Source organism: Anser cygnoides, chromosome 4, assembly GCF_040182565.1.
Source record: "Anser cygnoides isolate HZ-2024a breed goose chromosome 4, Taihu_goose_T2T_genome, whole genome shotgun sequence".
Taxonomy (NCBI): Eukaryota; Metazoa; Chordata; class Aves; order Anseriformes; family Anatidae; genus Anser; species Anser cygnoides.
The window spans coordinates 55,950,053-55,964,250 of NC_089876.1; the positions used below are offsets into that span (position 1 = coordinate 55,950,053).

At 37.4% G+C, this 14,198-nt stretch overlaps 1 protein-coding gene across 3 annotated transcripts in view; it reads right to left on the reverse strand.

Annotated features, from left to right (window-relative positions):
• Window positions 1-14,198, reverse strand: part of GPM6A (glycoprotein M6A) — a 118,525-nt gene that overhangs the window by 84,386 nt on the left and 19,941 nt on the right. The window lies entirely within an intron of this gene.

The window sequence follows — 14,198 nt, forward strand, 5'->3', positions numbered from 1 at the left end:
CTACTTGAGAGCACAAAAGAGGTGAATCCAGATGCAGCTGAAAAAAATAGTGGGATTTAGACTAATTAGCACAGTTCAGAAAACCAAATTTTGGATCGGTTCCAAAGAGAGTCAGATGTGAAAAAATCTCTCTGTGATGCGTTAATTTAGTTTATGTATAGCTTATTCAGATACTGACCCTAGGAACATTACAAAAATGGGCTTTAAAAAATAAAAATAAATAAGTGTCCTTGAATAAAATATCCTCTCTATTAGTCTACAGACAGCCTTTGCTTCAAGGGCGAAGTATGAATACATTGACTATTCTACCTCCTGCTTTTCATCCTGGAAATCTCTGAGATGAGTAACATCAGAGTAATAAAAGAGTGCTACTGGAAGAGGAGTATTACTATTCAATTGCAATTTGGTGTTTTCATATTTTCATCCTCTTTAGACAAGAGCTATATATGCTATAACATTTAGTGTCCTAGCACGACATGGAAATCACAGCTGAGTTAATTACTGATATGTTCATCTCTATCATCTGTGAAGTGAAAGATAGATTTTTCCCAAAACCATCACCTTTCACAATTTCTTTAGACCTATCTTTTTCACATGCTAAGAATTCATGCCTGGGGTGGGGAGTTCAGAGTAATTTATTCAGGTGACTTCATTGGCACACCATCCAGTCAGGATGCTAATAATATATTCTAAAATTCACAGACTCGTATAAAAGGTGATTCTAGCAAATAATCACTACTGAGTACTGCATTTAAAAATAATAATAATAATACCTGCCAGCTGACCAAAAATGTTCTATGTGTGTTTAAAAGAGGTGACCAAGAACACAGCAAACAACTGGGACTGCAGCTGCATAGCACCAGTGGTGGTATTCACAAAGACAAGACTTCTTTATGGGTCTCAGAAGAATCGGTGTAAGGATTATTGACATGAACAAAACATGAAGAGGTAGCTCTTAAAGAGTAAGCCATAAATGCAAATTGATTTGGTCTTGGATGAGCTGCTGCCCATACGCTTCTGATATCTATGCAAAGTAGGAGCTTTACCATATGTTAATGCAGATAGAATACCAGACATGCTAATGCAGACGAAGAACAGACTAGCACTTGACTTTACAGTTCAAATTAAATAGACAGGACTTAAATGGATTATATCACAAGTACTTTGTGCATACAGAATGCCTTCAAAACCTTCCTAGAAAATCAAGACAAGTGTGAAGCAATTTTAAGGTAAAAAAATACTCTATTTTACTTGTAAGCCCTGAAGAGTCAATCCAGATAAATATGTTCAATAATTTATCATGCCAGCATTTCAAATATCAACAAATGTAGAATGCACATGCTGAGCAGCTTCGTGTTACTTTTGAAATTTTTAGTAAGTGCTGCATACCTAAAAAATTTAACGTGGAGCATTTTGAAAGTGATAAGTACATCCCTGTCTCCTGTATGTAACTACTACATATATATATATATATATATCAAACCACAACTCATAGAAAAACAATATTTGATTATTTGATTATGAGATCCACACAAAACACCAGCACTTGATAAACAGATTGAACGGACATCTTTCTCCCAACCAGAAGCTGAAATAAATTTCTAACGCTAATATACATACACTAAATGTTTGCTTAACTGTCATTAAAATGGCAGGCTGACGGGTTCATCACCAGATGAGCCTGTCATCATCATTGTTACCTACAAGATTTCTAGGAGGAAGACAGGGGATAAACAGAAGTTAATTGTGAAAGACAAATGTTAGGCACCTGTAACTAACAATTTCACAAACATTTTTTTTTTTGTATTTTGTGCTTATTGACAGTATCAACAGGAAAAACAACTTAAAGAACTGTATTTGGTTCTTCCTTTGTAAGTACAAACCAGCAGTGTCACCATCACATCATCACATGCAGTAGTTTTGTAATGTTGTAATGGCAAGCACAAGAGAAGTGTCAGTTGTCAAAAAGGGGAAGAAAAAAAAAAAAAAAAAAGATGCAAACCCGGAAGTCAGTAAGACATCTCGCTACCAAGCAGCATGCAAGCACGTCAATCTACATGTCAATGTGTCTATCACAGCTCTGCACTGCGAGCACATTTATAGAGAATTAAATTGAATCATATACTTGGATGAAAAATACTGAATACCAAGTACTAAAAATACTCAAGAAAAAAAAAAATCAATACGATTACGGAGAGAGTTCCAGGTCCAGATTTTAGATGGACAACCACAGTATTTTTGAGCAGTTATTACTATTTCCAAGTGTACTGGCCAAATTAAAAAAAATGTGGCCCCACTTTTACCCTTGCAGAGCTACTACATAGCTGTAAAAAAAATGTGAATAAAATGTACTGGGCTTTTACAACACTTTGATTTTACAATTTTGAAAAATTGAAAGCCAGAAGACTTAGTTAAGCCACAGATTTTGTCTCAACTCTTCAAACAAATCAGCTACCCAATATCTCTATTAGCCAGCTTCAGAGTAATTTAAGTCTAGGTCCACAGCTTGATTATGTCCAAAGCTTAAGGTTATTTGCCTGGTGGTTTTTTAAGTTAGTAAAGAAAAACAGAAATCTAAGCTCCATTTTAGATCAATGGCATGGCTCTCACCAGGCTGGATTAAGGAACGGTTTGGGGACTTTCATATTCTGATGCAGCAGAAATTAAATCACCAAAGAGAGTGCAACAATGGACTCTACAGGAGGTGAAGGGCAATATGCTTTTCTGCACTAGCTGCTTGTATCAGTTGACACTTAGGTCAAGAAAATGAGACTCAGAAATGAATTTTAAATGAAGAAAAAAAAAAAGAAAAAAAAAAAACAAAAAAACACTAGCTACTGTCCTGAATAAGTTCCTGAGAAACTAACCTGCTTTGGCAGCCCAGCTCAATAAAGCATGCCAGTAAACATAACACCACTGGAATGCTAACGCTGGATGAACAAATCAACCAGTGAAGGAAATAAAATTACAGATTACTCAACAGTTTGGGAGAGGCACAGTCATACACTTGCATAACTTTGGCTCAAACCATTGAAACCTAAGTAGACCTAACCAGTTAAATAATATTGAGTGTATTTGGAGCAATCTAATCAGTATTTAACTTACATTCTTGTAAATTTTCGTGTAATAACATAAAATATAAGTATATACAAGACTGGTTCTTCATCCACTTTTGATGGTTGCTAATAGTTTTTTGTTTGCTTAAAAGGCCAACTTCTAGGCAGACTTTACTGAGCCCTGTTTTATTTACACAAACTTTTATACAAATGAAGCAAAACAATATACATATACATAGTCTATTTTTGAAGGGTATGTGTGATTTGAAGGTGATTTAAAGTCTTTTTATTATCATGACATTTCTATAATCTTCTATATTAAAACTAACTCTATAACATTTAATGATGGAAAACTAAAATATTTTGAAAATTTGTGAAGATTGCAAAGATACAACTAGCAAATAAGCGAGGACACTCAGATTGTGCACAGAATCAAGGCTTCATTTCCAGCTATCAAAGTTCACTGCAGCCAGCTGCTTCTTGCAGCATGCTTACATCAGCAAATTCAGATAATGCTAGAACAAGGAGAAAAACTTAGAGTAATGAAGAATTGCGTAGAACAGAGGTGCAACTACTCATAACAACAGAAGTTAATAAGAAATCTGGACATAATAATGACAGTCATAACTACTGTTGATTATGCGGTGTTATAGCAGACACTGCTTTTGCACAGCTTGTTTACAAATTTACAGGTGTGTGTATATGTGTGTGTGTGTATATATATACACACAGCCTGGCAGCCGCTCTAGGCACATAAAGGATTGTTACTCTGATTTAATATTTCTCTTGCTATGTTAGGCTAAGCTATGAATAAGCTGTCTTCAGCGCATATTAAATCATTCTACACTTGGAAGGAATTGTTCTATGCAATCATAATACTGGCAAACTAAGCACCTTCAGTTTAATTAACATAAAGTACTGCTTCATATTTTCTGGACACTGTCAGTAAAATTAGGCTTTATTTTTACAATTACTGATGAAAATAATGGTCAATTGTGATCAGTGTAGCTGAACTTCTCCAGACAGATAGAAAATAAATTCTGATCACAGAAAAGTCATAAACAGTGGTATGAACCCAGGAGATGAGGACTACATTGGAATGAACTAGCTAGATACTTTTCAGACCATACGGAAACTGGTAAGTATAGCTGTAATAATAATCATTTAAAAACAAACAAAAAATATTTAAGTTATTTTCCTTTTTCCATGTTGGTTTGTTTTCTTTGTAAGCTCAATATGAGTTATTTTGGATGTTAACAAAGCCATTTTCTTCCAGTCTCCTCATCCTATTTAATACCAGTCACTGAAAAAGAATCTTAAAGTGATTTGGAATGCATTTACATAAAAAGAAAAGAGATAGAAAATGACAGAACAAACAACAATTTAAACTTTACAGAACTTTGTTACTTTATCACATTTCACAGAATTATTCAAGCCTCATTTATGAATACTTCATTTAACAATGAGCTATAAATAAAACAACTTCATATGGAAGATGTCAGAAAAAAATGTTTTTCACAGTTTCCTTTGCTATGTCTCACTCATTATGAGCTTTGTTTTTCCCCCAGCATATTCATCTTAAAATATCTTCCATTAACTACTATGAACTACTACTTTTATTTTTCTACATCTCAAAGGAAAAAATACATTAAATATTAAAATGCAAAATATTTGCATGGGGAAAGTGTCAACTCCATGGTTTACCTTCATCTTACGTATTTCATTTACAGTATCATTTAAGATTTAAGCTGTTTAGGCAAGAGGTTATGTTTTATTATATATTTGGCCAGATTGAAAGTGCTTTAATAATATATACAAAATGCACCCATTAAGATCTTCAATGCTTTGTCCTGTGTATTCTAATGCGATGGAAAAGACTGAAACTAGGTGTGTATGCTAAATTGAACCCCATTTTAAAGATTTTAAAAGAGTAACAACCACAGAAGCTGACTATCTGAGAGTAATCAGCTGTATTTTTAGAGGGCTTCACATTCATCGGATTACATTTTCAAAAAACAAAACAACAAAACACAACCCTCAAGACACAGTTATTATGATACACAGTGACTACTATTTCTACATTACAAATGAACTTGACAGATATTTTTTTTTAGTTCAGTGTCTGGCCTTACACACACCTAGATATACGTCCAAAATGAACCCTGGTATCTCATCTCTTTTACAGTACCCCCCAAATCCTCAGAAGATACAGTTTCCCTACAGAGGGCTAGGGCAAGAATTACATGCATCAGAAGTGGGAGATCACCATGGGAGAGCCCAGCACAATAAGCAAACTTTGAAATTCTTATTTCAATAAATTAATTTAGTGACAGCTTATTTAAAAAGTGCATGCAAATACTAGGCTTCATAATAATGCTCTCTTTACAGTTCCATACTCTTTTTCTTTTTTTTTTCTTTTTTTTTTTTTTAATCCACTGAATCTACATAGTCTTTTTCAGTAGAATCCAACATCAGTAGAGATAGAAGGAGTCCCATTGTAAGCTGACCTACAGCTAGATTGTTGTTCTGTCATGCTCAGGGACAGGGGAGATGCGGGTGAGAAAGAAATTGATCTCAAGCACATTCTGTAGCCATTAACTTAGCACTCCCCATCCCCGATGCATTTTTGGATCACACTTCACAGGCTAAAACCTGTAAATGAGCACAGGCAAAGCAACACTCTGCACGTAGATGAACTGCACAAAGAGGTGAAACCTGCTAAGCCAGTTACTGGCAGTTCCACCTCTAGGATGTCTCTAATGCAGCTTAAATATTTTGGTACATACAGATTTTAGAAGCCTCCAGGACTAGGCAAAACTTTGCGAGCTTTATTGAAAAGTTTAAAATGCACATAACCTAAATTCTAATTCCATTTTGATGGGTCCTGAATTGCCCACTTGTTTTACATGAACAACTGCAAGAGATTCAGCTGGGAACCTGAAAATACAGAGCTACTGTCCACCATAGCCCCATGAACTACTGCCACAGATTCCTCTCTCTGCGGACAAGTACCTTGGAGCCTTTGGGGAAGATGGAGAAGGAAAAAAATAAATCAAACAGCAGAGTGAGAAGTTTTAAATCTTCTTGTTGGTATTAGATAGCTTGTATTCCCACATTTTCATAGAGTAGAAATAGCTTTCGTTTATCCTAAATCATAGATATGCTTTAAAATCAGCCTGTTTGGAAGTCGAAGATGCAAACACTTGATGTAAACCACTGAGGAGCATTGTTGAGTAACTTGTGGAAGAAAACGTCAAGATTTACAACTAATATATTTGTGGTTTAAGGCTGCATACATGCAAATGTATTTCTACTTTCATATGAACTGTGACAAAATTATGATCAAACCCCAGCATCTCTATTGCAGAAAGATATCTCAAAAACTACTCTTCCTCCTATTCCATTCACATTTTTTACTTCATTTTTAATACTGTCCTGCTACAGAAGAGAAATGAAAAGAAGAACTTCAAGTTTCCAAGGAAACTTAAAAAATAAAAGACTACTGTAGGATATGTTCCAATAATATATCTACCATGCAAATGGGGAATGAGGAGAGAGATGATTAGTGGCTTTCCATTAACTTCAGTAATATCTCAAAATACAGAAAAATGTAAACAGACCCTGCGATATTTAAATCCATTAGGCTACAGGCTATTTCCCCAAGAATGCAGCAGAAGTCATATCTAACACTTTCAAAACCACCACTCCAGCTAAATATAACTGGAAAATACACTGTAAGAAGTCCTGCCTTATGGGATCTCAGGCTCTACGGAGAAAGAGGGTCTTCACATCTCTTCTAGAGTGCCTTAAATTTCTTTCTGGTTTAACTTTCACTTCCAGTAGGCTATTCAACAGACATGACAACCAGCCCCAGGAGAAAAAATAATAATAATAAAAAAATCTTAATAAAAATATTTAACAAAAAATAATTTTAATTTGAAAATGCCTGTTTTTTTTTTTTCTGAAAAAGGAATGCATTACTTTAAATATACAGCAAATCACTCATCAAAATTGAAAGTGCTAGGATTTTTAAGCTTATTTTGTTTGGGGGGCCTGGGCATTTTTATTGAAGGAGAAAGTTATTTTCCTTAACCTCTTAAAGATATCCTTGTCCCTAAGACACTTTGCTAATTGGGAGTTGGCATCACCTTCATGTATGCTCACTGCTGTCCATCTGTTAAAACAGATATTCAGTGAGTACTGGATATTCATCTTGCTACAGGTCTCTAAATAGCCGTCTCTAAATATTCTAACTGAAAGAGAACAATGCATCACTACAGATGAAAAAGATCAAATTCCCAAATCTCCTGTAAATCAAAAGTTCATTTTGGACGTATATAACACATTGGAAGTTATGAAGCTACAAACAGGAAATAAAAGGGAGAGAAGCTGTAAGATTTAAAACTGTGCCATATGTCCTGTGCTATCTTGTGCACCCACTTGAACATAAACTCCTTAAGCACAGCCTCCAGAAATCTGAGGCCCTCCTGCAAGCAACTGGAGTTGTGGCAGGTTTTATTTACTGTCCCTGTCATTTTTTCAGCTCTGTCCCTCGCATTCTTTAACTTGTTCCAATGAAATACGATGTACTTACTCCTGGACTTAAAGAAATTCAAATCACTGCAGAGGCATATTATTTAAGGTCTGACTATATAACAGTGGAAAAAAAAAAAAAAAGTGGTTGTGAAACACTGAAAATGTTTTTAGAAAAGATTTCCTCCCACTTATTCAAGGAATAATTAATTATTTCAAATGACATGGAGTTCCTTCAAACATGCACCCAAAATGAATGAATTTTCTTAGATCTTTTGACTAAGGAGAACAAATAGACTAGCTAATATGTCTGTGCTGGCCTTTAAAAATGCTTACATATTGTTGTTTATACTTTCTTTATTATTAAAAAGTTTTTAATAGTCTAGGTAATAATTAGGCAATAAAGTTAAAATAGACAATTTAACTACTTTAGAAACTGTAATAACATAAAATTAAAAAAAAAAAAACAACAATGTCCTGTTCTTCTCCCTAAACCTTTTTTATTATTTAAAAAATAAAAACATAAAAAAAATTAACTAAATTTAAAATTCTTTTATTTAAAGGTTGGTTTATTTAACTACGCAGGGCAAGAACTAAGTCAGACATGGATGGTTTCTGAGAAAAGAAGAGAGAAAGAGAACCTAAAAAAAAAGCATTGAGAGAACCAAAACTCGTTAACTCCACATTCTTCCCCCTTTTGCCTAAAGTATATGCAGAGCATGAAGTGGCATTGCACCAGACCATGACTTGGTGTTCAACCACCCTCAGTTTTTAAGTTTTATAAATATCTTTCCCCACTCTTCATTTTCAGCTACTTTGAGTTGGAGCTTACCAACTTCTCAGCTGCCCAGTGTGCCCTCTGTTTATAAGCATGGATGTTTTGAAATATTTTAAAACCCCTCTAAAATCCCCAGTAGTTTCAACCTCTGTTTATATAAAACAGGGTTCCAAACTGTATTTTTTATGCTACTTCCGAAACATCTGCAGGCCCCAAGTGTGAAGTGTTCAGAGAAGTGTTGAGAATGCTGGTTACCTCTTCAGCAAAAATAAGTGATATTGGATAAGTTGATGGGGAAGGGAAGCACTGTGAAGGTGACAAGAGCTGCGTGCTCTGTAAGGTCCAGACATGCAACATTACCACACTGTAGCTCCCAGTGTTTTGGACCAGCTGATTTATGCAAAAAGTATAGGAAAGCCTGGGTCCGTATGTCAGTGGTAATGGCAAAACAGAGCTGCAAGCTGCTGCTACTGTAACCAGTGCAAAACTGATAGTGGCAATTCCTTTTTATTTTTTTAAAGAAACAAGTAAACAAGAAAAAAACATATATAAAAAAAAATTATAACTACAGAACATGGTATGCCCCTCGGCTTGGTACAATACTTTTAAGTTGATTTTACTAATGCCCATCAAGTTAACAGTAATACCCTCTCCTCCAGTTACCAGCAACTCGACTGAAGCAGATGAACACATAGTCCATGGAGCAATGTCACTAACAAAGCCAGTCTCCTGTAGATGCGAGAGTTTCATTGATGCCTTGAATTGGTCAGGGGAAAGATTTAAATCTCCATTCAATTATAAACCTCCTTCTGCTTCCATTCACAGCCCTTCTCTTGCAAAGTATTTTAGTGGTAATATTCAAGTTTAATCTTCAACTGTAGAAATCAGTTAATTTGATCAGGTATGAACTTATGGATGTTGAAATCAGTTTCCTCTGTACTTGAACTACTTTTAGGAAACTGGTATGAATTCAATTATTGCCAATTGCTTTTGAACGTTGGATGCCTGGTTTAAATTAACGTATATTAAAGATTACGATAAAATAGCAGTTCTTTCTACTCTGGGCTTTTCTAGCTAAATCAAAATATTCAGCTTATAGTATTAATATAAATGCTAATAATAAATAGAAAGTGCTGGCAACTTATATTCCCTTTGCAGAATTTTGCAATTTTCTACCCATTTGAGAAAAGCGACTAAAACAGCAACGAACAGCACTACTAATTCTCATCTTCACTTGCAAGTGAAAATTCTTAACTTATGGAGAGATAAGCATCTCCAGTACAAAAAAGAGAGGTATCTCCTGGAAAGAGTCCAGCAGAGGTCCACAAAGCTGATACAGGGCCTGGAGCATCTTCCCTATGAGGAAAGGCTGAGAGACCTGGGCCTGTTCAGCCTGGAGAAAAGAAGACTGAGAGGGGATCTTATTAATGTTTATAAATACCTGCAGTATGGGAGACAGAGGGATATAGCCAACCTCTTTTCAGTGGTTTGTGGGGATAGGACAAGGAGCAATTGCCACAAAATGGAGCACAGGAAGTTCCACACCAACATGCGAAAACTTCTTCACAGCGAGGGTGACGGAGCACTGGAACAGGCTGCCCAGGGAGGTTGTGGAGTCTCCCTCTCTGGAGATATTCAAGGCCCGTCTGGACGCCTACCTGGGCAGCCTGCTCTAGGGAACCTGCTTTGGCAGGGGGGTTGGACCTGATGATCTTTTGAGGTCCCTTCCAACCACTACAACTCTGTGATTCTGTGATCTGCACTATGCAGTTTAAGAGCATTTCCCATACATTTCTGACCATTTAGGTTCTAAAGTGGTTCAAGAGACTCTGAAAATAATGACAAACCTGTAATTTTCAGGAAGGGAAACAGATAAGTATTTTACCTATTACAGTTCTGAAATATTTAACTAATTTCGGATATGTTGGTGGGACAGAGGATTCCTCTTCAGTAAGATACAAAGGAATTTCTCTCCTTGCTTGAGATTTTTGGAGCCACAGATTCCAAACCTATTTCACTTAAGCAAGATCCTACATCGCTCTGACGTGCAGAAAACGGACTCCACAATCAGCAAGATTGTAAAGTAGGTATGTTTATTCAGCGCTGGGCAGCACAGGGGGGTAGCCCCTCCAAAATCGTGCGCACCTGACGCGGCAACTTGCCATGGTTATATGCAGCAAAGAGTTACATATGCATGAAGTTTCACGATACACCTATACATATTCATAACCTGTCCCCGCTTCATATTAAAATTAGTTCCAAGGAGTCATTTCCATAAACTCCTCCCATCTGCGCTTGCGCAGTGTATTCTGGTGGTGGTCTTCGGGGGTCGTGGGGATGAAGATTGATGACTCTTCCTCGTCACCGCTAGTTGACCTCTTGTCTCTGCGCAGACTCAGTTGCTTCTTGGATCTTGTCCATCCGCAGGACCAGTTTCTACCAGTTTCTTAAGATAGGCTCACACTCTTATTAAGAGACTGACCTTGGTAAAGGGGCCCAAGGCTTCTTGCTTTAATTAATTTGCACAAGCACCATAGTTAGTAAAGACACTAAGTAGGATCCTAGTTTCATGCCGTCAGCGCTCTATCTCTACTTGACAAGATTCCTCTAGCTCCCTCTCTCAGTCCCCCCTTTTCTAAAAAGTTAGTAAATTCTCTAAAAGTTAGTAAATTATTATATTCTCCTAACTCTCTCTCTCAGCTCCGCTGTCTTTAAATTTCACCATGAAGACACGTAGCGTCCACCTTGTGCTGCCTCTAACTAAAGGTGGCTTTACACAAGTGATTTTTACTTAACTGCTGTTTTAGCTGCTGTCTCTAAGGATATCAAGAACACACTACTACAAACACTGAAGATGAAACCAGTCCTAGCTTTATGGCATGTTTTCAGTTTTATTTTGGAATACCATTTCAATACTATATATTGATGTAAACATACAAACGGAAGAACAAACGCGCACGGACAGACAGACCGCCTGCGCGCATGCGCGGCGGGACGCTGCTGTTGCCGCGGCAACGGGCGGGCGAGGCGGGCCCGGCCGCAGCGCCCTGACCCAGTTACGGCCCGGCCCAGCCCGGCCCTGCTAGCGGGTGGGGACGACCGTACTGGGGCCTCAAAAACTGCACAAACAGTGCGCCCTGAATTTACATTTGAAAACGATTTATGTGCGGGTTAGCTACACGTTCCCCATGCTGTGCTGCACCTTCACAGGCACGTTACCACAGGCGTGTTCAGGCTTTAAAGCTTCCCCCTTCGCTTCCCTGTTGCCTTCTGCTACTTCCATTCTCCACAACCAGATTGTTCGATTTAAATAATTTGCTTTATGAAACTGGCAACTATCAAGAGAAATAAATGTACATAATGGCATATTGCCAAATGCGAAGATACATATTTAATATATATTTACCTACGTTCTTTAGTTTCTTAGCAATATTGCCCCGGCACTTTAAATGAAAATCAGCAATTTCTTGTTTTGTTTTGAAGGCATTTAATTCCGTCTGGTAACTGGTGGCATCTGAGGAGCCATGCAGGGAGCAAAACAGAGCTGCAGCCTTCTGCAGTCTCTGTAGAGCGTGCTATTTTTTAAACCACTGAGGGTTTATTTCCATGTTTATTCCTAATATTTTGCATATATGTCTTAGTTGCCTGACGACATGAATGCATACTGCAGCAATCTGATGTTACCTCAATTACATAATCTTCCTGCAGCACTGTCTAATAGTTCAGTTAGTTTACATAGACAGCGAGCCACTCACAATCCTTTCACTTCCAGCCACCTTTCTTTCGATTCAACACTGAGCACTTAGTCCTTCCTCTGAGCTTCTGACTTCCTTTCTTTTTTTTTTTTTCCTCCAGAATTAAATCCACACTGTCATATCTTGAAAGCACTCCCTAGGTCCATGCTACTATGCCATGAAAAATTAAGACATGGGCTCTCCTTTCTGGCTTCCAGGAGGATTATTTTTGTCTACAGTCTTGCCTTGTTCCCTACACAGCATATTCATCTCCATATTTGCTGTTCAGAATATCAAAATATTATTATAGTGCTTTATAAAATTATACACATTAATAGTTTACACAACATATATTTTATTAAACCCATAATCTGTCATTACTCACAGATATTCCACACCAGCAATACAGATACATACCTATGTTAATTTGCTATTCCCACGCCTTTCCCCCTCTTCTTTATGCTCAACTTCTCTCAGAATTAGGGACTTCCATCATTCTGCCAATATTTTTCATGGTAAAACACTTGAGTTTATTTACTCATTTTTCTAAATCAATTATTTAGTATGAAACTGTTTATGTAGGGTATCTCTCTAGGCTAAAGTCTTAAAAGTTTCAGCCAAAAAAACTCCCGCTATTCCAAAGAGTGAAGTTAAAGGAAAACACGTTAATTTGCCCTCAGGGTGGAAAACCTAGCAAGCTTTTCTTTAAAAACTTTAGGATTTCCTTTAGGCTTTACAGGAGGGACTTGAAAATAGCAATAGGACAGACTTAATTTGTTCTTTGAAGCATTCCTAAATAACGCCTTGGAATTGGTCCATGAAATTTGTGGTACACACATGCAAATATCCAGCAGTGATTTGCTGTCTGTGCAAATTCTGTCAGGAGTCCAGTCCATGTCAGATGGGGCGCAGCATGGTTTCTCCTGCATCTCTGCAAAACTGGGCATTGGAAGAATTACTTGAACTGACTGGATCATGTTCAAAGCCTATGGTGCCCTGGTAAAGAGGGAGTATCTGCTAGTTTATAAAAAAATTCATCATGATTTCCAATTCTTGTTAATTCGGTAAGAATTTGTGCAGCACAGTCTGCTGTCCTTGACTGCAAGGCATGTGAAGCTTCTACATATTTCCATAAGATCACCTTCTTTACATTTGCCATTGACTAAAAGCCAGTACCGTGGTTTCCCTTCAACATATCTCTAAATGAGAATCGTCGTGAGAGAAATGATTTCAGAATTTTTGATTGCCTCCATAGAAACAAAGCTTCACAAATTTTACTTGGCATTGATGTTCACAGAAGCACTTGGGAAGGGAAGAAAGTACTACGGCTTTCTTTCCACTTCTCAAACCCCATGTAGAAGGGAAAACCAGACTCGTGTCTGCTTTCGCTGTTGGGTAGCTTTCTCCTCTCCCCTATACAACCCTGACCCGTCTTCCTAGTTAGCAGCTCAAGGAGAATCCAATCCAATCCCCAATCCAATGCCTCCAATCTCCATGAGAAACCACAGAAAACACATTCACCACTAACAAGTGCTTTCTGACACTGTGCTGCATTTCCCAAAGCCAAAGGCTGAGGGCAGTAAAAATGAGATAATTTACTCTTTTGTACTAGAGGAACACTTTATGATTGATTGCACATGCTGCGCTCAGCTTTTGGCAAGTATCACCAAAGAACAGCTTTATCATTGGACTATATTTAAGACTTACAGCTCAAAGCAAAGCAATGTTTTCATAAAAATTAATGTGCACATCCTACACAGCACTACAAGGTAACTAGTGATACAGGGCCAAGAGTTCATGGGAACTCTTCAGCTAGAAGCAGACATAGCATTTTCTCTCTCTCTTCTGTTGTTGCCCAGGGGAAATGCTAAAAGTCCTCAAGACTTCCTCTCTGGCTAAAGTCGCAGTGCCAGTGCCGCCCCCGACACAGCTTTGCACGGATTCAGTGTAACTGCTACAGAAATGCCTTCTAGCTGAAGAGGGATTCTGGCTTTCTTCTCTCAGCTTTGTGCTTTGATAGCAAATAGCAAGAGTAAAATGTCATGCAGATATCCTATCATATCCCCTAGACACAGAATAAAAGACAAAAGACCCTCT